Source organism: Eulemur rufifrons, chromosome 17 (genome assembly GCF_041146395.1).
Source record: "Eulemur rufifrons isolate Redbay chromosome 17, OSU_ERuf_1, whole genome shotgun sequence".
NCBI lineage: Eukaryota > Metazoa > Chordata > Mammalia > Primates > Lemuridae > Eulemur > Eulemur rufifrons.
This window is the reverse complement of record NC_090999.1, coordinates 86,197,681-86,224,569: the sequence shown is the minus strand read 5'-3', so window position 1 is coordinate 86,224,569 and position 26,889 is coordinate 86,197,681.

The window sequence follows — 26,889 nt, the reverse complement described above, 5'->3', positions numbered from 1 at the left end:
TAACCATCTTGTCCTCTTCCTTTGCTGTTATTAACAATATCAGCATGTGCCATTTTTGCAACCAAAGAGTTATAAATACTTCCCAATATTTAATTATTTTAGGGTAATATGAGTGCATACTATAAAAAGTATAAATACTAAAAGAACTAATTTAGGAACAGTCACCAGGATACTGTGCTCTTTTCCATGAACACAGAACAGCACACTGAATAAGGACACTTACATCATCATCAGAGGAAGTGGGGGATTCAGCAGTATAAAACACAGGTGTTTACTCTGGCTCCCTTGATCCTCACTAATGGTGTTCAGAAGACCGTTTTTTGATGTGTTTGTTTTTTGTTTTGTTTTGCTTTTCTGAAAAACCTCTGCTTTCAGAATGTTTTTTATCAATGTATAAGCTAAGCAGAAATTTTACTCATGCTAACGATTATGAATTGTTTTCTCCAAAGTAAAAATATTTTTGAAAATCTCTTCTTCCTAAATCCCTATTTTCCTGCCCCTCCTTTTAATTTCCTTTTTTATTCACTGATGGCTGCTTAGAGAAACAGTTGCAGGGAGATTGCAGAGTGTGGTGAAATGAATGGCTGTGATATTTATCCATCCTTCTGTCAAAACTTCTTTGTGTAACTGCATTAAACCCTGCAAAATCTGATGTTAACATGAGCATATTCTACAGAGTTCTACTGGAAATGAGGCATGCTAGAAGCATGGAATTATTTTTTCATGGTGGAATGACAGTACCTTCAACTCAGAACAAAATTAAAATGCTAACATTGCCCCCTCTTCCTTGTTTAAATATTTATGTCAAACATTTATTTCTGCTTTTAATTTATTACATGAAACAAGTGATAACAATACTTCTCCCTCTAATATCCACCAATGTTTTCCAACCATTAAATGCGCTGGACAAGCAATCAAATGCTGCTTCATCTTTATGAAATGGCATTTCTTTTTTCTTCTGGCTTTTAAATAAATGACAGGATGCCTTCCGTGAATCAGCAAGCTGGATTTTATGGGTTGTGATTTTATTAGCTTAATATAAGCAGATTAACTAGTCATCCCTCCTCAAGCACAGGCAGAGTTAGAAGTCAAAAACAGTTTTGTCAGCCACAACTAATCTGCTGAATAAAGTTATGTTATAGATTGGAAAAGGAATCAGGGATTTTCCTGTGTTATTAAGGCCACTGAAGCTACTGGACTTGGCAAAACATCTAGCTGTCTATGCCAGAAGGCATCTCTATTCTCCATTTCCTTTTTTTAAAATTTTGTACTCAAAAGAAATTAGAAACAAAGCAAAATAAAATAACACTATTTAAATTTTATTTTTATTCTTCCAAAATGCTTTGCTCTTTAGTCAACCATGACTGAATAATGTAAGATTAAGAGAGGAAAAATGCCTTGCTTCAACTACAATACAATGATATTTCTGGAAAGTCCTTGTAAAATACAGCATGAATAATGTGTCTTAAAATGGCTGTTTTACTTGAGGAGAGCAAGGTATACTACAAGTTTAATTGGCAGGTGTCTAGGATATTTTTCGCTTAACCTGAGAATGGGTCAATTACTTACCACCTGTCAATGCTGCTATCATTATGAACTAGAAAATGTGATTATATGTATATAGCCGCATTGCCAATACTAAACAATACAAAACAGATTATGCTTGTAAATCAGACAAATAACTGAACAATAAACATTTACTGCCATTAAAATTGAAATAAATCAAAGGTTCTGAGTATTTTAACATTTTCCAGGATACTTCTCAAATGAAATCTAATAACATATCACTTTAACGCCAAAAAAAGTAAACTGCACTATCAAATAGCCACTATCATATTATCTTCAGAATTAAATAGTTTCAGTAATGGTGAAACCAAAATTAGTTTCATTGTTTGGCTCTCAATGTACTTTGGTTCAGGTGGGGTCTAATAAGGTGTGATTTCATATTTCCTGTTTTACTTCCATGAACAATATACAAGCAAGCAACACCTATGATTTATACATTTTCGATTTTGCATTATCAATGAACTCTAATTTTAATCGATCCCCAGAATTCAGTGTGCTTCTTAACATAGTGGATTCAGTGGAACATAAACTTAATAAGGAATTGTACTCCGTATAAGTCAGAAGACCTGGTTTTCAGTACTGGTTTTTTCACTTTCTAATTGTGTAACGAGTCTAGATAGCAAACTTTTCCTGTTCTCAGATTCTCATCTATTAAAATGAGATTCAGGTAACAACATGTAGACAAGTGCTCCATAATAAACCGTAAAGGACAAAACTAATGAGAACAGAGGTGGTAGGCAAGAAGTAAGAAGCAGGTGAAGAACACATTCATACTAAATTCCAGTCTTGCCTGATAGCTCAAAATTGCTAAAAAAGAAATCTCAAATTTGAAGCCAGTAACAAATCATGTTTTAACTCTAAAATAAAATATCTAAAATAAAATACAATGGCAATTTTAAATGGTATTACTTTGAAAATAAACGCTGAATATTGCAATAATAAGTGTGCTTAGCTTTATTGATCAATGTTAACAAGCACATTGTCTAACATACAGCTGGCACTCAATAAGTATGTTAAATAAATATATAAAATACTAAAACTCATTTGTTTAGTTTCATTGCATTTAAAGTATTAAACTTCATAAGATATTAAAGAACATTTAGACCAAGTCCTTCGTTTTAATTGATAAGGAAATGGAGGCCCTAAGAGGTAAGGAAGCTCCTCTAATCAGAGCTCTGGCAATGCTACTTCTTATTACTTTCTAATAAAACACATAATAAATATTTCACAAAGGCCAATTTTCTAATAAACTGAAACTCATGTGGTTAAGCACTTATCTGTTAAGTACTTTTGATGGAAATTTTATTATATAATTATTTTAATAGCCAATAAAAGCAAACACACAGGAGATAATGAAACCTTTTCTTAATTACTCATGTTTATAATTAAGACAAAAAACCATTGTCATGTTAGTGGTTATCGATGTCTGGGATATCCAGTACTGAGCAAAGTCCACAATTTGCATGGTGTCATCAATTACAGCAATATTTTTTGAAAATGTACATATGTACCATAAACTGCTTAAGGCGCTCAGAAAACAAAGGTGAAAGGACACTAAAGTACCAAATAACTTTTGAGCAGGAATATAAGAATAATGAACTCGGCCTGGGGGAATTGGAAAACTTTGAAACCTAGCTTCTTTATGAAAGATGAATAGAATTTCAACAAGAAAGGGAAACTCATTTAAGCAAAGGACAGAGTAAGAAAAGTATATATCCAGGGACTGCAAGAAATCAATGCAGTTAGAGCCCAGCATTCAGAAGGGATAGTGACAGCAGGAGACAAGGCCACAGAGGGAGATTTGAACGGGAATTCGTAAGATACTGATTGCCCTGCTAGAGTTAGGATGTTACCATATAGACAATGGAGAGAGAAATCTTCAGTGTTTTATCTGGAACCTGACCTGGTCAGATTTACAGTTTAGAAAGATGTCTCTGCAGGGGAGTGAAGAATGCAATGGAAAATAGCAGAATCAAGAATAGCACTTAAGAGGCTATTAATGTGATATTTCAAATAAAAGAGAATGAGATATTGAACTGAGAAAACGGCAACAGGAATTGAGAAGAGGGAATGGATTTGATCGATATTTGGGGTGTAGACCGGACAAAACATGAAAAATAATTGGAGTTGAAAATGAGGGAGTGAGGAAGACATTCCGTTGTTATTTCTGGTCTAGGGACTTGGATTGACAGCACTGCCATTTCTGGAGAGAAAGGTGAGGACAAGGAGGAGGTTTGGGGACATACATTGTTAACTGTGTAGGATATACTGTTTTGCTAACCACCTAAGCAACATGGATCACAAAGAATATTTACTGTAAATTATAGAAATGTTGGTTAAAGTGGGAAATCTGACTCATTAAATCACAAGTTCTCCAAAAGGAACTCTACTTGTCAATATTGTTTCTATTAATAAAAGAAGATTCAACTGGGAATCTTTAAACTCCATTTCAGTGTCACGCTTTAATTGAGTAGGGTCAGAGAATGTGCAGGCAAACAATGCCTGAAAGAGCAATTTGGCTGAACAGAAGGGAGATAAGATTTGACTAATATGTTAAAACTCTTTGAGGTTGAGAATAAATTCAGTGGCTGGCTTTGTGAAGTCATAAATATGTTAGAGAATCAAATGAAAGCTATAGATCTAACCCCGTATAAAAATGCAGATTTGCATATACCTAACATTTTGTTTATGATTTCAAGATGGCTATGCCTGGACTGACTCCCTTGCATTGCATGGAACTCAGCTTAAGAGACTTCAGTTTAGGGTTGGACAAGTTTAGTAACGAAAAGGTAATATTTAAAAAATCAAATATGGATTTAGGGGTATCTCTTTAGCACTAATAGGGAGTGTTCTCCCTCCAAATAAACTCATAAAGATCAGAGTTTACAACTCAACAGTATTAACATTTGGGCTGAATAAGTCTTTGTTGGGGCTGGGGAAGGGGAGACTGGGAATGGCAGAATGGTTAGTTGCATCTGTGGCCTCTACCCATCAGCCATTAGCAGACTGAAGTTGTGACAACCAAAAATGTCACCAGACATTTTCAGATTTCTCCTGGGAGTAAAAATTGTTTCATTGGAGAACCATTGACATAGGTAATTGCTTTTATGTTTATAAAACTCACACATAGAAAATTACTAATAAGTTAGGAATTATCTTTCTGAAGAAAAAAATTTCACAAGAAAATTTTCTAGAACAGAACTACAAAGTTAGCAAGCAGCTAAGGCGGTAACTGGGATCTCCTGTTTACGTGGAACAACACACGATATTTTCTCCTGCATCCCTGTACTCATATAGGAGTGAAAATTATCGCTTCTCCATAGATGGCTAAGAATCATGCAATTAAATTCTTAAATCATAGCAGCTGTCTTTTATCTATTTGCTTCCTCTTGTTTAAAAATTAATCTCCTTTTCAAGAAATTAGCACTCAAACTTAAATAGCAGAGAAACTGCTATTTTCATAGCAACAGGAAATCCATCTATTAACTCAAAAGTAAATGAAATATTAAAAAGCAAGTTAGTAATTGAATGTACTACCATCCGAGATGTGAGTTAATGTTCTTATAGAAAACATTAACTTTATCTAGGTGCATAACGGGAAACCTACAAGCTATGGAACATATTGGCATCAAGTACAGAAATCTGTTAATACCCAAACATAAAGATGCTTAAAATTCAACATAAAGACTGTTTTGCACCATATTGTTATTCCTTTATATCCAGCCTCCATAAAACAATGCATTTTGTCTCTACCTTTATCATCATTCACATTCTTGTTACTTCATATTTTTCAGTACACTAGATATCTGTATTTTGTTCCCTGTATTCTTTGCCTTGTCCCCTGATAATATTCTCCACCTTTATTCTAGGGGACATTGACTATTAGCCCCAGTATTTCCCATAGCCTGGCAGAGAAATAGCCCTTTTTCTATTAAAAAAAAAAAAAAACAGAACACCTAATATTTAGCTAAATAGTTGACCATACAGAATAAATAGTATTATATCTTGAAGTTAGGTGTGGCCATGTCACAAAGTTGGAAAAGAAAAGAAGTAAAACCATTGAATGGCAGCTTCTGGAAAATTTTTCTTCTGACTGCCGTTTCTAAGGTAGATTTGAGGGCTGGAGCTCTGGCTGCCATTTTCGACAATTAATACGAACTTACTATATCAGGAATGGCCAAGTGGAGCATTTAAAGGAAACTCAGTTCTTAAGGACTTTGCAGACCAGAGCTGCCATATCAGCCCTGATCTGTCCCAAGACTTATCTGTAAGGAATAAACTCGGATCTTACTTTTTGAAGGCACTGTGATTTGGGAACTCTGTTATTCCACAGGAGCCAATCTTAACAGATACTGGTAAGAATCCATTCCTAACTCAGGATGGAGTATGTGACCTAAATCTAAGCCACATACTGGCCACATTCCTTTGTTTCAGAAGTAGGCACTCACTATACGGATTTATAGTATATTTTGTCTTAAATATAAAAAATTAATATAAGTTTGGTACAAAGTAAAACATTTATGGGAAAACTGCATATTGTTTTAAAGGATGGCACTGAATAACCTAAGGGTTATTCAACTGAAACAAATATTTAGGGAACCATGGAACATGTTTTGTAGGAATCAAAGGCTGTAATTAAGATTGATGTGAGCTTAACAAATTCTGGCATTTGTAGAAAGCCGTGGTATCCGGTACCTCATTGCATCATGCATTTTGTAACAAAGCATTATTCATCAAGCTATATAACCTTCACCTGTCCATTCCAACCAACCCTTCTGGGGGGTTGACCGTGAGAAACAAGTTAGTAGCTTTTAAAGGTATGGCAGAATTTTTTAAAATACTAATAATACCAGGAAATGTTGGGTTCATTAATAGCAATCTTCAATTCTCAGTTATTAAGCACAATTCAAATGGTTTATTGAGCGCTTGAAATACTACTTATAATACATAGGCCTTAATGGTATATCTCAAATAATTATTACTAACGGCTATGGTGAAGTGATGACATTCAACCACTATTGAATTATACATGCTATTTGTTTGACACTATTATATATGCTTTAGATACAGTAGTAAGTAAACAAAAGAGACAAAATTTTTACCTTTATGGAACTTACATTTTAGTGATGAGATTATATGCGCGAGCAAGTGAAGTCAGATTTTATGGGGGTGTCGGGGTATGCATGAGGAGTGGAGGAGGCAGAAAAATGCTCCTGCCATTGAGAAGAAACCTGATCTTAGCAGTTTGGGCCAGTTAAAGGGAAGGAAGAAGAAACAGTGCTCGTGATACTTCAGGTTTCCTATCTTGTTTAAATCAGGGAAGATTTATCCACTTGTCAATAGGATACACATAGGATACGGCAAATGTATGATATTTTTATGCTTATTTTTCAATGTTAACTTTTTTTAATCTTTGAAATAATGCATTATTACTGAAAATTCTTGGAAAATATGAACAGCTTAAAGAAAGGATAAAATATCCTTTCAGATACAGAGAGGCATCCACTATTATAGCTTTATTGGATTTTATTCTAGTCTTTAAACATTTTTCCTTATTTGATTTAATTTTTAATGCATAATATTTTATAACATGGTATCAAAAATTCTTATAACATTATTTAATTATATAATGATATGATAATATGATATTTTAAGGTAAAACTATGTTCCTAGTAATTTTTAAAATTAATGTATATAATTCCATAATACAAAATATACTAATAAATATGTTGGCCATTTTGTCAGCATTTAAGCACTGTTGGGTTAGTAGAATTCACTAGAAATACCCTTCAAACACAAGCATTTTGAATTGAGATCTGGTGACTGTTGTTTCTTCTCCTTCATCCCCCCCTGTTGACAGTCATCAGTCTCCTTTGCATAGAAAGTGCAATTATGAATAATAAAAATGACTTTATTTTGGTTTCTCCTTCATTATTATATTCACTGAATATGTGAGATCAAATACGTTTTCCAAGAGATGTCTCCCAATTCTGCAGTGGACTGTCCTGGAGCTCAAATCGCCTCACTCTATGAAAGGGATGATGAGATAAACTGCCATGACAGTGACACTTGCTTGTGGGTGTGTGGTGTATTTCAGTATCTCAGGCTATAGTCTGGCTCATACCTGGTCATGGTGAGAGCTACCCTGGGTGTGTTCGCGTTGTTCCTAGTACTTGTTGCATCATTGGAGGTGCTGGCTCTCAATAGATTTTGAAGGAGAAAAATAGCTTTAAAATTTCCGTCATTGTGTTATCCAAAACCAGAAAACTGGTTTCATACCTACAGTCTTTGAAATGTATCAACTATATTTAAGATATATACAAAAATATTTCAGGTATTAGAAAGGATTTCTGTCCTTTGGTTTATTCTTTAGTCCGCAAACATATATCTAACATATTTAATCTGAACCATGAACTGTGTGAGGTAACAGAAATGCAGAAGTGAATGCTATATTTTCTTATAATCAAAGAGCTCACAAATCCAGTAATGAAGGTAGAGATGTAAATAAACAGAAAAGATGCAATGTGTGTGTGTGTGTGTGTGTGTGTGCATGAGTGTGTATTTTTTAAAGAGACAAATGCTCAAATAGAGGTACAGGAAGTCAAGGGGTTAGCAAGTGAATTGTATATGATTGCAAAGAGCAGATGATATCTGAATTGTGGTATAAGGTATTACTAGGAATTTACAAGGCAGAGGCAAGCAGGAAGAACTAGTCAGTGAAAGAATAGTGTGTGCAAAGAATGGCACGAAGATTGAGCTATTTGTCTGTACACTATTGAGTTGTAGGAGTTCCTTATACATTTTGAAAATCATCCCCTTATCAAATATATGGTTTGCAAATATTTCTCTTATTCTGTAGATTGCCATTTCCTTCTGTTAATGGTTCCTTTTGCTGTGCAGAAGACTTTTCATGCAATGCAATCTCACTTGTCTAGTTTAGCTTTTGTTGCCTGTACTTTTGGTGTTTTATTCAAGAATTTGTTGTCAAGATCAACGTCAAGGGGCTTTCCCCCTATGTTTTCTTCTAGTAGTTTTACAATTTCAGATCTTATGTTTAAGCCTTTAATCTATTTTAAGTTGATTTTTATGTATAAGACAAAAGTCCAATTTCATTCTTTTGTATGTGGTTACCCAGTTTTTACAACACTGTTTATTGAAGATACTATCCTATTCCCATTGTATATTATTGGAACACTTGCTGAAGATCAGTTGATCATGTATGAATGGATTTATTTATGGGCTCTCTATTCTATCAGTCTATATGTTTGTATGCTAGTCCAATACTGTTTTAATTATGGTAGCTTTGCAATATACTTTGAAATCAGGAAGTATGATGTCTCCAACTTTGTTTTTTTTTTCTCTCAACATTGATTAAGCTACTTTGGATCTTTTATGGTTCCATATGAATTTTATGATTTTTTTATTTCTTAAAAATACTACTCAACAGCAAAAAAAACAAATGTCTCACTTAAAAATGGGACAAAGGACTTGAAGAGACATTTCTACAAAGAAGACATATAAATGCTAACAAGTACAAGAAAAGATGCTCAACATCATTTATTGTCAGGAAAATGAAAATCAAAAGTACAATGAGATAGCACCTCATACCTGTTAGGACAGCCATTATCAAAAAATCAAAAGAAAACAAGTGTTGGTAAGGATGTGAAGAAATTTGAATCTTCGTACACTGTTGGTAGGAATGTAAATTGGTATGGTAATTATGGAAAATAGTATGGAGGTTCCTCCAAAAATTAAAAATAGAACTACTATATGATCCTACATCCAAAAGAATTGAAATCAGTATGCCAAAGAAATATCTGCATTCCCATGTTCATTGCAGCATTTTCACAATAACTAAATTTCACAATAACTAAAGTGCAAACAGCCGAAGTGTCTATAACAGATGAATGGATAAAAAAATGTGGTAAATACATATGATGGAATATTATTTAGCCTTTGAAAAGAAGGAAATTCTGCTATTTGAAATAATAGGGGAGAGGGAAAGGAAAGCTGTTCAATAAGTATAAAGTTTCAGTTGTACTCAATATATAAGTTCTAGAGATCTTCTGTGTAATATAGTGCATATGGTTAACCATATGGTATTGTGCACTTGAAAATTTGTGAGGAGAATAAATCTCTGCTATCTATTCTTACCACAAGAAAGGGAAGGGGCAAACACAAGAAACTTGTGCAGGTGTTGTATAAGTCTATTGCCTTTATTATGGTGATGGTGTCATAGTGTTTGCATATGTCCATTTTTATCAGATTGTACACATTATATATGTGTAGTTCTTTGTATATCAATTATACCTCAATAAAGCTATCAAAAGTCTACTGTCAAGAAGTGTTATTCTAAAAACTAAATAAAGAAATTCAAAATAATCTACAATGTCTGGCTTTAAATAGGTGTATAAACCTCAAAGAGAGAGAGAGAGAGAGAAAGGCATGAATACATGAAATGCCGTCATTTGTTTGGTGACAGTGAGCAGTATTTTATTTTGAGGAGATCAGTGCATGTTGAAGGATTGGGAGCTGTGTGTATATACACAAGCTTAGATAAGATTTTCAAAGTCTTTGGGTTTTACCTATTGAGTAATGATCAGGGGATAATGAATGGCATAGTCTTAAGAATCTAATGCCCTGGGAGATGCAAGACTGACCTCATTTATTATAGGTGAGACTTTTTCAAGCACTAGATGTTACTTTGCTAATACTCAGAGTTTCAATATAACACATCTTGAATTGTATCTCCTCAGACTAGCTACGTGTACAGAAGAATCCTTTTATGTCTTAAAGTTAGTTCTGTTCTCAGATACTGTAATATGAAATGAATCATTCCATTATTCAATTAGCTTCACAGCAATACAAAAACAAATTAAGTATATCCACTCAAGACCAGAGTGGTAGGTAATGTCTGAGGAGGGGAAAGAATCAGTTGAATCTATTCTCGGATTATTTTCTTACCCTTAAGTTAAATTTGCCAAATATGTCTTTCTTTTATGTATTCTTTGAGTTGAATCAAAATCCTAAGAAATGTAACCTGCAACAACTATGACTGCAACTGTTTATTTTTTCAAAATAATTCTGCAAACCTTTGTTTTTCCCTTATAATTTCATGCTCATAAAACCTCAGGTAAATATGGTAAGCGAAGTTTATACTTCTCTCCATACCTGTTAGGCATTAAGCCAAGATTATGAGTTCTTGAGGATAGATTCTCACTCCAGCTTCTTCAAATTAAAGACAAAGTCAGAAAGTCAGTATTTTTCATTTTTCTATTACCTAATAACTGATCATTTTCAAGGAGGGAGGGTTTAAGAAAACAGTGCTTAAACTACTCTAGGAAAATCTTAAAATGATGAGAATATGAAAGATTAAAATGAGTAATAATTGATACTAAGGAAAGAACTAATAAATTACAGTATCTAGTTCTAGTTCTTTAAAATATTTTCTATAATTATATTGTATAATGCTGCTATTCTATAACACCCATCTATGATCATTGGAAAGAAAAATATAAGAAAATTATTATTTGCATTTCAAAGCTAAAATATATATCAAGATTGAGTGAAGACCACATATTGTATGGTTTCACTTAAATGATGTGACCAAATAAGGCAAATCCATAGAGATCACAAGTAAATTACTGGTTGATTTGGACTGGGAATAGGATGAATGGAAATTAACTTTTAATGGATTTGGGGTTTCTTTCTGGGGTGATAAAAATGTTCTAAAATTAGATTATGGTGAAGGTTGCATAATTCTGTGAAATAGTGAACGTATATGATTGTACATATTAAAATGGTAAATTTATGTTATGTAAGTTATATCTCAATAAGGTTGTTTTTATCAAAGTGAAGTATGAAGAACTCAGTCCCTCTAAGCTGCCAATATTTTTAATGCAAAAGATGTACTTAGAAGGGGTGGTGGAAATGGAATTGGGAGGGGCTACAGTGTGAACCCCGTTTCAAGTCTGTATTCCAGACTGACATATTTACCATTGCTTTTTATTTTGTTTTTCTTTAAATAGTGCCTTTTTGATCATCCTGTGACATCATACATTTTTTAGGCTGTTTTCAACTTCCCTTTGTGATTTGGCTGTAGTGAAGTACTTCTAAACTTTATGAAACCTGAGTGATTTCTGGATTTTCAGGGCGGTAATATTGTTAAATTTAGGACTCAGATGACACACATCTTCAAATCTTCAAGTTGGGGTGACGGGGAGCAGGTAATGTTGCATTTGCAACCCTTTTACTTATGCCATTGCTGGTGTTACTCTGCCCCACTGATGGGATTTGCGCATATTGGTGATCATAAAGAGCCATGTTTGAAGACTCTGTCAAATACTCTATTTTATGGGAGAGCACAATCAGCACAGTACTCTGTGGGACTTTGCTCTTTGACCTGGACATGAGGAAACACGTTGCCTACTCTCACAATGCCACGTAACTTCCCCAAGTCAACCATGTCTCCTGAGATCCTGAGATCTGAACTGACACGTGTTGTCTTTGCAATAATGAGGCAACGTTAATATAATAGTTTCTAAGGATAGGAGCAGTCTAACACAAATAAGTGAGTGCTGGTTTTTAATGCTCCTAAATCAGGGGTTCCCAACCTATAGTGAGTTGTATAATTATTTCATTATATATTACAGTGTGATAACAACAGAAATAAAGTGCACAACAAATGTAGTGTGCTTGAATCATCCTGAAACCATCCCCCCAACTCCTCGGTCCATGGAAAAATTGTCTTCCATGAAAACTGTCTCTGGTGCCAAAAGGGTTGGGGACCGCTGTTCTAAATCATTTGCTGTTAATTTTTGCTATGTTCACACAAAAATGCTATTCTTCAATTGTGATCATCTATTCCCAAAATTTAAGCAAATGTGAGCTGAGCAACTTGAAGAATGGGTACATAAACATTCTCATTTTATTTATGTTTTAACATCACATCTTAAAACATTTACTTTCTCTTGTTATTCCAATCTCTAAAATAAAGCAATCGGCCGGGCGCGGTGGCTCACGCCTGTAATCCTAGCACTCTGGGAGGCCGAGGCGGGTGGATCGCTCAAGGTCAGGAGTTCGAGACCAGCCTGAGCGAGACCCCGTCTCTACTAAAAATAGAAAGACATTATATGGACAACTAAAAATCTATATAGAAAAAATTAGCCGGGCATAGTGGCGCATGCCTGTAGTCCCAGCTACTCGGGAGGCTGAGGCAGTAGGATCGCTTAAGCCGAGGAGTCTGAGGTTGCTGTGAGCTAAGCTGATGCCACGGCACTCACTCTAGCCTGGGCAACAAAGTGAGACTCTGTCTCAACAAAAAAAAAAAAAAATAAAATAAAGCAATCACTAATATATTGCCTTCATGTAGTAACCATTTAGGGGAAAAGGTAAAACTTAAGTGCTTTGAAGTAATTTTAAATCAAACATTCTACTTGTCAGAGTTTTCTGTTACCCAGGATTATATTAAACCCATTTTTTTTTTCATTTACTGGCATTAAAAAAAGGGGCACCATTTGGGGAATTGTAAATTATAACAATATCTTCAAGCTCATTTATTTCATCAAATATTTAATAAGAATCTATTATATACCCAACTCTGTAATCAGCTGCTTATAGTCTTATAGAGAAAGAAGATTTTTGTGCTATATTGAGGATTACAGTTACTAGAAAATCAGTGAAATGGAAGATTAGTGTGAGCTGATTAGTTAAAGGAAGAATTTACAAAAAAGTGGGAATTAAGCTGATTATTAAAAGTAGGTAGAAATAAAAGTCACCACTTAAACAACGAAAATGGAATTCACACAGAGATAAGACATTTGCAATGCATGTACTATATAAAAGATTAATTCAGAATATATTAAAACTTCTGTGTATCAGTGAAAAAAGATATATAAAAGAAAAGTTAGAAAATAGTTGAATAGGTAGTTCAAAAGGAGGAAATTCAAATTGCCAATAGATATATTTTTTAAATGTTCAACTTCATTAATCAATAGAAAAATTCAAATAAAAAACACAGTATGATGCCACCACATATTCATCAAAACAAATAAAATAAAGGAAGGAAATGCCAAGTTTTGGGAAGGATGCAATACAACCAGAACTCTCATATGCTACTGGTGTAAATATAAATTTGTATAAATACTTCAGAAAACTATTTGATGTATCTACTAAAGCTGAACGTATGGATACAAAACTCATCAATTCCATTTTTAGGTGTATATCTAGTACATAGATAGGTTTATCAAAGTGCAGGTACTAAAATGTTTACAGCATCATTGTTTATCATAGCCCCAAACTGCAAACCCCACTATTATCTATGCCTATGAACACTAGAATGGATAAATAAATTGTGGTATATTTCCATAATAATAGTATATGGCAATGAGAATAACAATCAAAAACCACATACAATGATATGGGTGAAGCTTGTAAATATAATTTCAGTTGAAAGAAGTTAGGTATAAAAGACTATGTACTTATTGCTCCAGTATATAAAGTATAAAATAGACAAAACTAGTCTGTGACATTAGATGAAAACAGTTACCTTGAGTGTGAGAAATTATGACTAAAAAGAAGCATGTGTGAGCTTTAAAAGTGCTGGTAATGATCTATTTCTGGGTCTTACTTCTAGTTACACAGTATATTTTGTTTGAAAAATTTATCGTGTTGTAAATTGATGACAGGTGGACATTAATGTATGCATATTGTAATTCAATAGACAATTTTAAAAATGGGTAAAAGAAGTTTAGAAAAAAGTAAAGTGATTAATTCCTTTATTAAAAAAATACTTTTCTCAAATATTTTCTGAAAAAAAAAAGTTTTCTTAAATGAAAATAAAGAAGAAAGACAGTTTAAAAGCTCTAAAAAATTTCCCCGGAGTTGGATTCTTCTGAGTTTATATAATGCAATCTGCTTAAGCTGATCTACTCTAAACAGCCTTTCACCACTATGACAGTCCAAAATCAACAACTTTTATTTATATATGTAAGGCACTTCTAGGGTACATTTGAATCATCAAAGACAAAGATGTGTTCAATTTCGTTTAAGTCTATTTGGTTACATTTTCACTCTTTGAACATCAGTAGAGCCATATGTTATATCTAAGGGAAAATATCTCATAGATTATTTGCTTAAGTAGCTGGTTATGCAGGGGTTTATGATCCCTTTTTACATGTTAAAGACTTTTTATTTCATTTTAGAAGCATTTAATTTTGTTCTCTACTTTCTGCCCTTTCTCTCAATCCTATGAAAAGTCATAACTAGAACCTACATATTCTAAATCAAAATATGTCAGATTCCAGAAAATATCATTCAAATATTTGGAGAAAAGGAAAATAATGAGTCTTGCAGAGCATAGACTCTACAATCTTGTGCAATCAGGGTTATTCCTCAAAAAGGAGAAATGATCAGGTTATAGGATTCCTGGCAGATGATTTAAATTTGATTGGAGGTTTTACTTTGTTGTATGATGAGGAAATTTAATGAATTTAAATTTCAAAGAAGAAACACAAATGATAGTGGGTAGCAAAACATGTTAATTATTCATTATCTAATTTTCTTCATGTTAATGAAGAATGGGATAATTTTGACAGATAATGGACATGACTTCTATGAGTAGTAAAATGTTTAATTAATAATTTCTAAAATAAATTATATCTACTTACTTGCATTTTTCCATTGTCAACAATGAAACAAAATTTAACCTTTTCGTTGATTAATCAATAATTTTTTAAATCTTCATTAGTATATTTTACATATAGTAAACAGGCCACTTATGCATCTATCTTTGAAAACTCTTTTAAGAAATTCTTTTCAAGTTAAGTTTCACACTTTGAAAAGGCATGAACATTCATAGTTAACTAGTTGAAATTCTCTTCTAGGGCAGAGTTCTTTACTGAGGATAAACTACAAGATATAGAATACAAATATATAAATTTAGCATAGCAGAGAAAATAGGAACTTAGGGAAAAAAGGTACAATTAAAACTGGGTAAGGAAAATAATTCCAGAAGATTTTATGGAATTACAAAGCCATCACTTTTTAACATTTAACAAAGAAAGCAAAAGAAAGAGATCAAGAGCCTTACAGATTGTTGACCCTCCACTTTCCTCTAAAAGTACAATAAAAATAATTTCCCATAAAAAGAAGAAAAAAATTTGAGTTTAAAGTTACTGTAAGAAAAAAAGAATAATGGGCAGGTATATTTTAGGATCCTACTGGCATCTGTCTGGTGTTTTTCTCATGACTAGACTCGGTTATGGGTTTGGGGGAGGAACAGCACAGAAGAAAAGTACTATTTTCATCACATAATAACAACATGAGTTTTACATGCTATCAACAAGATTTATCACTATTGATGGTGATCTTGACCAACTGGATAACGTTTTCACCAGATGTCTCCACTGTAATATCACCTTTCTTATCCCCTTTCTCATGCTGTAAGTAAATCAGTGTGCATTGCTCATACTTAAGAACTTGTGAGTTATGCTGCCCTCCCGGAGAGCATAATGTAGTTAGCCCTTGCACAACACAGGAGTGAGCTGTGCAGGTCCACTTACATGCAGATTTTCTTCTGTCTGTCACCCCTGCGAGAGCAAAATCAACTTTTTCTCTTCCTCCTCCTTTCTCAGTCTACTCAACATGAAGACAACAAGGATGAAGCCCTTTATGATGCATCTCCACTTAAGGAATAGTAACTATATTATCTCTTCCTTATGATATTCTTAATAACATTTTCTTTTCTCTAACTTACTTTATTCTAAGAATAATAATATAGATAACACACAAAATATGTGTTAGTCGACTGTTTATGTTATCAGTAAGGCTTCCAGTCAGCAGTAGGCTATTAGTAGTTAAATATTGGGGAGTCAAAACTTACATGTGGATTTTTGGCTGCATAGGGGTTTAGTACCTCAAACACCCATGTTATTTAAGAGTCAACTGTACTTATAAAGTATTTGTTATTATTTTGCATGAGAGATTTGCCTCTTCTCCCCTACTTCTTTATTCAAACATTGATCTATGTCAGTACAGACTCGTGGGTATTTTTTTTATAATTTGAGTTATAACTCAATACTACTTTATTTTGTGGCCCAAATTTTTCTAGCTTTGGCCATTAGAGTTATTTCAATTGGCTTTTGTGTCCCTTTGGGAGACCTTCGTCAATGTTTTGTTTGCCTTCTTTGAGGACTTCCTTACTTTCTGGCACTACAAGATGCTCCAGGCTTATTTTGTATATTCCTTGTTCGGGTCTGGAATTAGCCATTCTCCTGGGATCTTTGGCTTCATTTATTAGAAAACAAAATCTAGCTTTTATGCATGCTCATTCCTACTAAATGTTATTGCTTTTAGGCTCTGTCAGCTGAGCAAAAAAATATATGTATACATATTCTAACCTACACATATACACATCTATAATTATGTCTATACGTAACCATCTGAATATACAGCTGCTAAATGTGAGTTCTTACTGATATCTCCAACTCCAAACCATTACCCCATGGATCATTCTCCCTTTGCTAATCTGTAAATTCACTACAACAGTGAGAAATATGATTTCCACCATCCATTTGCTTAATCGTTCAGTTTCACGTATCGTAATATCAGAAGTAACTTGTATCTCATTAGGAAACAACTTTGTCAATAGTTTATGTATGCAGTTTGTTTTGCCTTTAGACTTAGAGATGCCAGTCATATCTAAATTACTTAGGTCAGCACCTTTTATACACACTTCCTTCAAAGAGATTGTTTTACACATTTGTATTACAGTTAGATTCTACTGTCACATTATTCATTCCTTTTGGGATTCCCCAACTTTCTAAATGGATTTTTAAATTTGCACATATTAAGGGTCACTTCCTTGTGCTATAAAGTTTTATTAGTTTTGACAAATGTTGTCATTATAATGTCATGTGTCTACCATTAGAATATCAAATGGCATAAAGATAATTCTAAAAAAATATAAAAAAATATATGTACTTCATATATTCAACCTACCATACCTACCTTTGAGCCCATGGAAATCACTGATATTTTTACTGTCTTATATTTTTATTCTTTTCCGGAATGCTATATAATGGGAATCATATAGTATATAGCCTTTTTAGACATTTTGTTTTCTTATTGTTGAGTTTTAAGGGTTCTTTATATATTTTGGATACAAATCCTTTATGAGATAAATTTTTTGATAAGATTTTAAAATAGCTCCAAAATTGGTGGGGTGATATGAATTGTAATGTAGCTCATAAAGGAAATTTTAAGAAATAATGTTATAAAATAGATGGATAACTCTTCAATAAGTGTATTTTCTATTTGCATCAACAAGAATGTTTAGAAACAAATATGCTCAAAAATAAAAATATGATAAAATTTTACTATTGATAGAAAAATACATTTTTAGACTAAGTAAGAACAAAGTTTCCATTTTTCTCATGCTCTAAAACAAAATGAAAATAACTTTCCAATTCCTTGAAAAGATAGTACAAAAAAGCTGATAAAAGTTAAATAAAATCAAACAGCTAATGCACATGAGGGCTGTGGCACAGAGTCTAGTAATAGTAAGCCTTAATAAATATTTGCCATTATTATTTTCACTTACTATGAAAACCAATAGTCATGTGAAAATACTTCAATTTGAGAATACAGAATACAATTTGATTAACAAATACAATTTGATTAACACATTTTATAATAAATAGAAACCACTTCCATTATTTTTGCATTAAATTTGATTCTAAATAAGAGTTATTAAATAGCTCAATGAATAATTACAAATAACTACAGTAAAAAAATTGAGTAACATGTTAATGAGGTTTTGATTACCAATAAAGTTACAAACAAAGCAGCCATGTTAAAATATAGTTTTACATTTTAAGTTTATATGTAATTGCTCCCCCTCTATTTATCTGGTAAATCTTAGGTTAATGATACATTTTTATTCTAATTTATTTGTCAAAAACTTAATAGAATGATATGAAAATGAAAATTATAGGTCCTTTTTTCCTATTAAATTCAGAAACTATAAATATTATTTTCATTTTGTGTATATTAATCATAAAAATTTCTCAAAATAAAAGCAGCAATAGGCTTATATTTGAAATTAGTTACACACCATCATTTCACCAAGCTTGTGATCTCAATTTATCTGGTATCATCTACATTTATTACTATATTATTTAATCTTAAATGAGCAACATCATGACCTTATACTTTAAGAATATTTATGTCAAAGGAGTATTTATGATCATTCTTATGATGATAACCAACAAAATAAATTAAAATTATTAAGTTCTTGATGTCAAACACTATTATTTCTCTTTTGCTATATAGCAAAAGAAAAAAGCTAGTAGATCTAATTTTCACCCACAGCCAACTTTCTCCAATTACTTTTTAATTATAATGAACTGTGAGGAAATTGAAATTCAACTGATTTTACCTAAAATTTTCCAATTAATTCATAGTATTAACAACTTGCCTTCAGCTCTTCTAGTTGGAAGAAAGAAACACAGCCTTAGAATATTTAGTTGATGTGGGCGTATTGTAAATTGTTCAAGGAAATAAGAATAGAAAGTTAGCTCAATAGAGATAGAAATAGCCCTCTACTGCCCATTATCATGAAGACTTAATTCCTCTGTTTTTGTTTCTTTTTACCTGTTTTAAAAGAAAAACGATGTCAATACTAATACAAATTAAAGAGATAATATTTTTGAAGAAAGGTGATGCACTCTTTCCTTTATATCTCTTTTACGGCCTTAGGGCAAGCCTATCAACTCCACCTTGCAGATTAGAAAACTGAGAAATAAAGAAGAAAAAAAAATTGGCTAAATAATGCAGTTGGAAAGTGGTAGACCCAAAAAGTCAACCCAAGCAGTTTTTCCCTGGCTTGTATTCTCTATGGTACTCCATTTCCAATTTTCTGTCGCGTTACCAACTAAACTATTTTCACTCTCCTTTATACTTCATGGCTTCTGATTACTGAACTAAAAAGTTTTGATTGATATATTTTGATCCTGTTCTTAATTTTTTTAAACCACCAGTGGTATAGAATTAGTTGTAAATAAGAGTCAATGTGTTATTAATATTGTTTCTTTGCTGAGGAAGACAATTCTCTTGACTTTTGCTTGAGTTTTAATTATCTCACGAGGACTACAATATAAGATCATTTCTACAAAATTCTGCTTAATAAACGTAAACTTCAAGTATAGCAGAGTACATATAATTAAGTAAATTTTCTAATTAATTTAGAATAATAATACTATGTACCCCATATAGAAGTTGTGAGAATTAAACAAGGTAATGTATATAAATGTACTTGGCACTGTGATTGGCATATAGTAAGTACCAAACTGATTCCTACATATTCATCATCACCATCATCATTATCACCATCCTTAGGCTAGTCTGAATTCTGGAGCAAGTGTAATTTCTTATAATATATATGCATATATACATACACACACACTTATGTCACTCATCACTGTTTACTCATCAAGTTTCCAAGACTCTATCATTTAATTAAAATTTTCTAAATTTATTCAAGCTAAGCTGATGCTCTTCTGGCCTGCCTCAACAAAATGGGGCATTTTCTTCCTGTTCTTGGCTGTTACGTACCTGTTCTTTCTCCTACTTTAATGTCAACTTGTTATTGCAGCATATAAGGAAAATTTTAACTTTTCTTATATGATTTTATTTGCAATCATATCACTGTACTGAAATTACAGGTGAGTGACTGTCAGACTTAAAGGTCATTTCTTATTCTCTATGCTCCTGGATTTCTTTAGAGCAGTGGTCACTAACCTTTCTGGCCCCACAGACCCATTTCATGGAAGACAATTTTTTCACTGACCAAGGGTGGGAGATGTTTTTGGGATGATTCAAGTCCATTACAATTATTGTGCAATTTATTTCTATTATTATTACATTGTGATATATAATGAAATAATTATACAACTCACCATAATGCAGAATCAGTGGGAGCTCTGAGCTTGTTTTCCTGCAACTAGATGGTCCCATCTGGGAGTGATGGGAGACAGTGATACCCGACGTGTGTTGTTTATGTCCAGTCTACTCTGTAATGTCAATTTGGTTGCTGTCACTGCAGAAAACAAACCGTGCTTCACACAGATATGATGTTGGAAATGGAAACAGAGTTTTGAGGGCCTTTGTGGCAATCTCAGGATATATTCCACCTTGACTTTAATCCAGAACATATGGAGATTTGAAGTTGTCTCAAACATACTTTTAAGGGCACCGTCATTTGTGATCTCAAGCAGTTGATCCTCTTTCTAGCACGGACAAAGTAGATTCACCTGGTTTATTCGCGAGTGGGTCACCGATCCATTCCTTCCCAGTTCAGGAGTCTTTTGTGGTTAGGAAATGACGCTCAGACTCTTTTGAAAGCTGAGACAGGTGATCATGCACCTGCTGGGAGAAAGAAGGCCCTGGCTCAGTCTCTTTCAAAATCTCTGCTAATATTTGAGACATGTCAAAAATCCCAATGTTCACTTGTCACCCCTATAATTCCAATTTAGCTTTGGATGAAGCCACTTTATCTACCGACTTGAACACATTTGTCATTCTCCCCTGAAATGACAGATTGAGTTCGTTGAGAAGGCTGAATATGTCACACAACTAAGCCAGTTTTGTGACCCATTCTGTGTCACTGAAATGCGCCATCAGTGGTTACTGTTTTTCTAAAAGAAATCTCTGGAGCGCCTTTTGTGACTCAAAAACTCTGGCCAATGATCTACCTTTAGAAAGCAGCCTCACTTCTGTGTTTAAGAGAAGACGTGTGTGCTCTGTGTTCACCTCCTCACAGAGCTGCATGAACAGAATTGAGTTAAGAGCATGTACTTTAATGTGGTTGATAATTTTAATCACATCCTGCAAAATGTTGTCTAGTTCAGGTGACATTTTTTTGGCCAGCCAGCATTTCTCTATGGATGACACAGTGCATACACTCACATTCAGACGTGACCTCCTTGGCCTGAGTAGTGAAACCAGAAAGCCCTCCAGTCATGGCAACCAGTCATGGCAACCACTCCATCCACGCATGTACTGACACAAAATGACTAATTCAGTTTTCCTGATATATAATCATTCAAAGGCAATTGTGGTTTTGGTTGGCAACAAAAGTGCACATTACCATATCCTCATGCACATCCCTGTGAAAATATGTCACACAAAAACAAACATTGTGGCCTTGTTGTCAACATCAGTAGACTCGTCAACCTGGATTGTGTACCATGGTGACTCATTAATCCTCTCTAACAATTGTACCTCGATATCCTCTGCTATTTCAACAATAAGCCTAGTTATGGTGCTATCTGAAAGAGCAAAACATGACACCTTTTAGACTGCAGCGTCTCCTAAAAGTTCATGGCAAATGCCCTTAGCAGCAGGCAGGGTCAACTCTTCACCAACAGTAAAGGGCTTCTTAGCTTTAGCAATGGAGTTAGCCAGTAAGAGTGATACCCTCAGCAGAGACACAGTTGAAGAAGTAGTGGCCTTCAATAATTGCTTCTTTTCTTTGTGTTCACATTTTTTTTTTTTTTCTCTTGAAAAACTCCATGTGGCAAAGCAGATTTGAAGGTTTCATGGCTCCGTTGGCTAGCTGGTCACCATGTATTATACAATGCAGGCTTGGAGAATGTGAATCATCCATGGCAATGAACCTGTAGTTTAAGTAGGACTCTGGTATTTTCTTGTAAATGCAACTTTCATTTGTTGGCAGTTTTAGAGTCTTCTGTGTCTCATCTCTCCCTTTGCAAAGAAGCTCTCCAGCAACCTTTGTTTTTTACTCATCTTTGCTAGGGTTAGCTTGTGGGCTTACCAAAACCATGACTAAGACAATTGAGCAGTGTGGCAAAGAGGCACAGACAGAAGTGGTTAATAAAATAATAAGGGGAACACATGCTGACTAAGTGTCAGATTCTGCCACCAGATGCAGCTTTACAATTGAAGTAAGACGCTCACTTGCCACTATAAAGCCTGCCACCAGATGAAGCTTAATTGTCACTTGACACTCACTGATAGGGTTTCAATATAAGTCTGCAAGCAATTGATTTATTATGGTCTCTGTGCAGTCAAACCTCTCTGCTAATGATAATCTGTATTTGCAGCCACTCCCTAGTGCTAGCATCACCACTTCAGCTCCACCTCAGGTCATCAGGCATTAGATTCTCATAAGCAGTGTGCAGCCTAGATCCCTTGCGTGCACAGTTTATGGTGGGGTTTGGGTTCCTGTGAGAATCTAATGCCACCACTGATCTGACAGGAGGCAGAGCCCAGGCAGTGATGCGAGTGATGAGCAGCAGTCGTAAAAACAGATGAAGCTTTGCTTGCTGGCCCTGCTCACCTCCTGCTGTGCAGCCCAGTTCCTAACAGGACACAGACTGGTACTGGTCCTACTGGTCCATGGCACAGGGGTTGGGGACCGCAGGTTTAGTGCATTTAATTCATTTGACTTATTTTTCTTGAACTTCTTGAGTTTAATCCACTCCAAAATCTACCCTGAACACCAGACCAACCTTTTACAAATGCTCTTTATCATATCACTCCCCTCCCCCAAACCATTAATGGTTCCTCATTTATTCATGGGAAAATAAATAAGTCTTTAGTGCGGCATTCAACACATCCATAAACTTATCTTCTTTTATCTTGATACCATTCTCTGAATGAAAGAGATAAGTTTTACATTGTGATCTGATCTTTTATGATACCAGTATTTTTCCCATTCTGTCTCTGAGAAATATATAATTACCTATTATTGGAACTTCCACTTTCACTTTGCCCTCATTTCCTGTCTGCTGCTTTCTGCTGACTACTTTGAGCTAAACTAAGTATCTGTGTAATGGGTATTTTCCCTACTGCAGTCATGACATGTAAAATCCACAAATAAACAGAAACTTATAACCAAATACCATTCTTTAACACATTTAAAGTCTACAAATCTACAAATAAACAGAAATACCATTCTTTAACACATTGACTGCCATGTGAGTTACATTTAACTCAGGCTAGTTTTGAGCCTGGGGCTGCATGAAGCAAAACCCTGCAGTTAGTCTAGGAAAATCTTATTTGTTGATGTTATTACTTTTACAATGAATATTGACAATTTAGTTCTAAAAAAGGAGATTGTGTTGCATATAATCCACATACAGGAAACAATAAAAAGTAACAAATTAAAAAGGATTTTTTTTTTAATAAAACACTGTGGCCCCCAGGGAATTTTTTTTTTTTTTTCTAGTGTGGCAGTCAATGTGGTAAACTTTTGAACTAGATGTAAATGAAATCATACATTCATGACTTTGGGCAGTTCATTCAGTTCTATCCTACCTGTAATACAACCAGGGAATGTAGAAGATGTTAATTGTTGGCCTCATATAATGGTATCATTTCCTATAAGAAATTTTTAACAAAAATCTTAGGTTTTTTTGGAGGGGGGGAGTCTGACTAAGTAAGTTTGATTTAAACACAAGCTTAATGGCCGGGCGCGGTGGCTCACACCTGTAATCCTAGCACTCTGGGAGGCCGAGGCGGGTGGATTGCTCAAGGTCAGGAGTTCGAGACCAGCCTGAGCGAGACCCCATCTCTACTAAAAATAGAACGACATTATATGGACAACTAAAAATCTATATAGAAAAAATTAGCCGGGCATAGTGGCGCATGCCTGTAGTCCCAGCTACTCGGGAGGCTGAGACAGGAGGATCGCTTAAGCCGAGGAGTCTGAGGTTGCTGTGAGCTAAGCTGACGCCACGGCACTCACTCTAGCCTGGGCAACAAAGTGAGACTCTGTCTCAACAAAAAAAAAAAAAATAAAAAAATAAACACAAGCTTAATCAGTGCAAAGATAGCAAGATAGGAAAACGTTTCTGATACACAAATGATAGGAACCGCACTATCTCCTCTAACATTACAACAAAAACAAGACAGTTCAAAAAGTAAGATTTTCTGTTATTCTATATTACTTCATTCTTTAATCAACCCCACACTATTTCAATTGCTAGCTATTTTCCTGTACCCCATTATGGCTTTCAAGGTCTAATTGGGTTTTGATATATTTATAGCTTATATCACATGGGTCATATCTTGTCTAATGGCCAAAACAAGTTGAAAATATATTTTCCTGAAGTGGGAAGTTCTTAAAAACAACCCATTCTCTGTTTGGAATTGAGTTTTTTGAAAACAAATCTTCCTATAATAGCAAACTTCCAAATAATCTATTACTGCGATAACCAGGACAATATGATATATGTAGCATTAATTTCTCTATATGTGTTAAAACAATTACACTAAAATAAAATAGTCTAAGCTTTTTTGGAAAAAGCCAGTTAATCTTGATACGGAACAATTTTGAACATAAAGGAGAAATCCTTCAATTACCTAAATGAAAAGGTAACAGGAGTTTAATACACAATTCTGAGGAAGTGAACTTAAATGAATATTCCACAAGTAAACTGAAAAAAATAAAATAAATAAAGGCCTACCTGTGAGTCTAAACTAATACAGCAGACTAAAAGATTTCCACCCATCTCCTAAAAAGAGTATATTCTAGAGTAAAAGGATATTAATAATTTTATGTGATAGTTCAGTTGGTCTTACATGGTTCTTATTGAAAAATGTTGTCATAAATTTTTAAGGTCAGAGAGAAGAGTGCATGTTCAGATTTGAAGCAATACAAATCAAAATATCTTATTTTATTTTCTTGCTTCTATGGATTCTGAGATGCAAGTTTTCTGAAAATATACCACTATGAAAAAGAATTTCAAGCTATAAATCTAAAATAAACTAGGGTGCCATCAAATAAGATGACAAGTTTAAAGTATGGGTGTCTTGAGTCCTATACAGCTTGTAATTAAGTTTATATCATATCAGGATGAAATAGTAATTTTTCTATTAGGCTCCTATATTACATTTTGAAAAAATCAGGTGACCAAGGCTGAATATATTTTTTCATTAAGCTCTTTTACCAGTCAGTTGTCATTCTATTTCAAACTCCCACAAAAATGTTAAACTCAACGCACATGCTGCTGAATGCTTTGCTATATAAAGGTACCCATATTTTCACAACAAAATAAAGGAAAAAAGATTCACACTATGACTCATGTTGATTCATCTGTATTTTCTCTGGCTTTAAACATTCTAATCTTCATTATATCATGGGGTGGGGGGAAGTGGTTAGGCCAGGAAATTTCTCAGTGATCTTTTCTCAACAAAGCTATGTAAGTCTATAAATGAAAATTTAACTTGAAATTAGACCTTGAAAAACTTCAAAGAGAATGAAAATACTCTTCCGTACTTCTCTGCCATTCCTTTCCCACAAATGCAGAATATTCAGAAGAGGAACACTGCATGTGCTGCTTTCTTTCTGTAAACACCTTTTGGTGATATCATACAGAGCTACTTTCACTTTTTGCTGCTTGAAAACAAAATTTCATAACTTAACATAAACAACTATACTTTATGGTATTAATTATTTTGCATTATAGATGAAATCAGTTGTATTCTTACCAGCATTTCATTACCAGGAAATGCTTCATGAAAATAACACACAGCTTGACAATGTAAATACTCTGATTGCACTGATTAGAAATTCCTCAGTTGTTTCACTGTTTCCTTAATTTTGTACTTGTATCTGTAATAATCCAAATTTAGTTTCAAATTTTGGGTAAAAAGTGATTGAAAAATAGTATTTTTTTTAAACATAAAAGAAAATATGGTTATAGAGCAATTTGGAAGTTAATAACAATTTGGTAGTTCTTTGGACTATTTACAATAAAAACATTATGTATGATTCTGCCATTGGGTGAGAAATCTATGCTTTCTGTGTTTCTATTACTTCAAACATCAATCAAAAATGTATAATAAAATACATTATTATGAATAACAATCAATATTTGGGAAACAAAATATTAAAAGACTTATGTTTGGCTTTTTGATGTTTCTTAACTATTTACTAACACATATTTTAAGCTCAGGTAGCATCAGCAATTTTCCCTATGCATGGTTACAAAATAATTTGTGTTACATAACCAGATTATTCAACCATCTAATATAAAAATTTTGACTAAATTTATATAATTTCAAGTTAAATTTTGTGCTCTTTAAATTTTTAATTCTCAAGTTAGTCCTACAAATTCTTGATTTCTATATTTAGACACAAATTATACATGTAAATATACATAAGTTAGCCACTATGTAATTTTGGAATGTTTAAATTAGCAAAGATGAATACGGACTTACATGAGTTTGTGATGCAGAAAACAATGACAAAATTCTCTAAGAAATATTCCGTATGAACATATACTTTAACAAAATGAA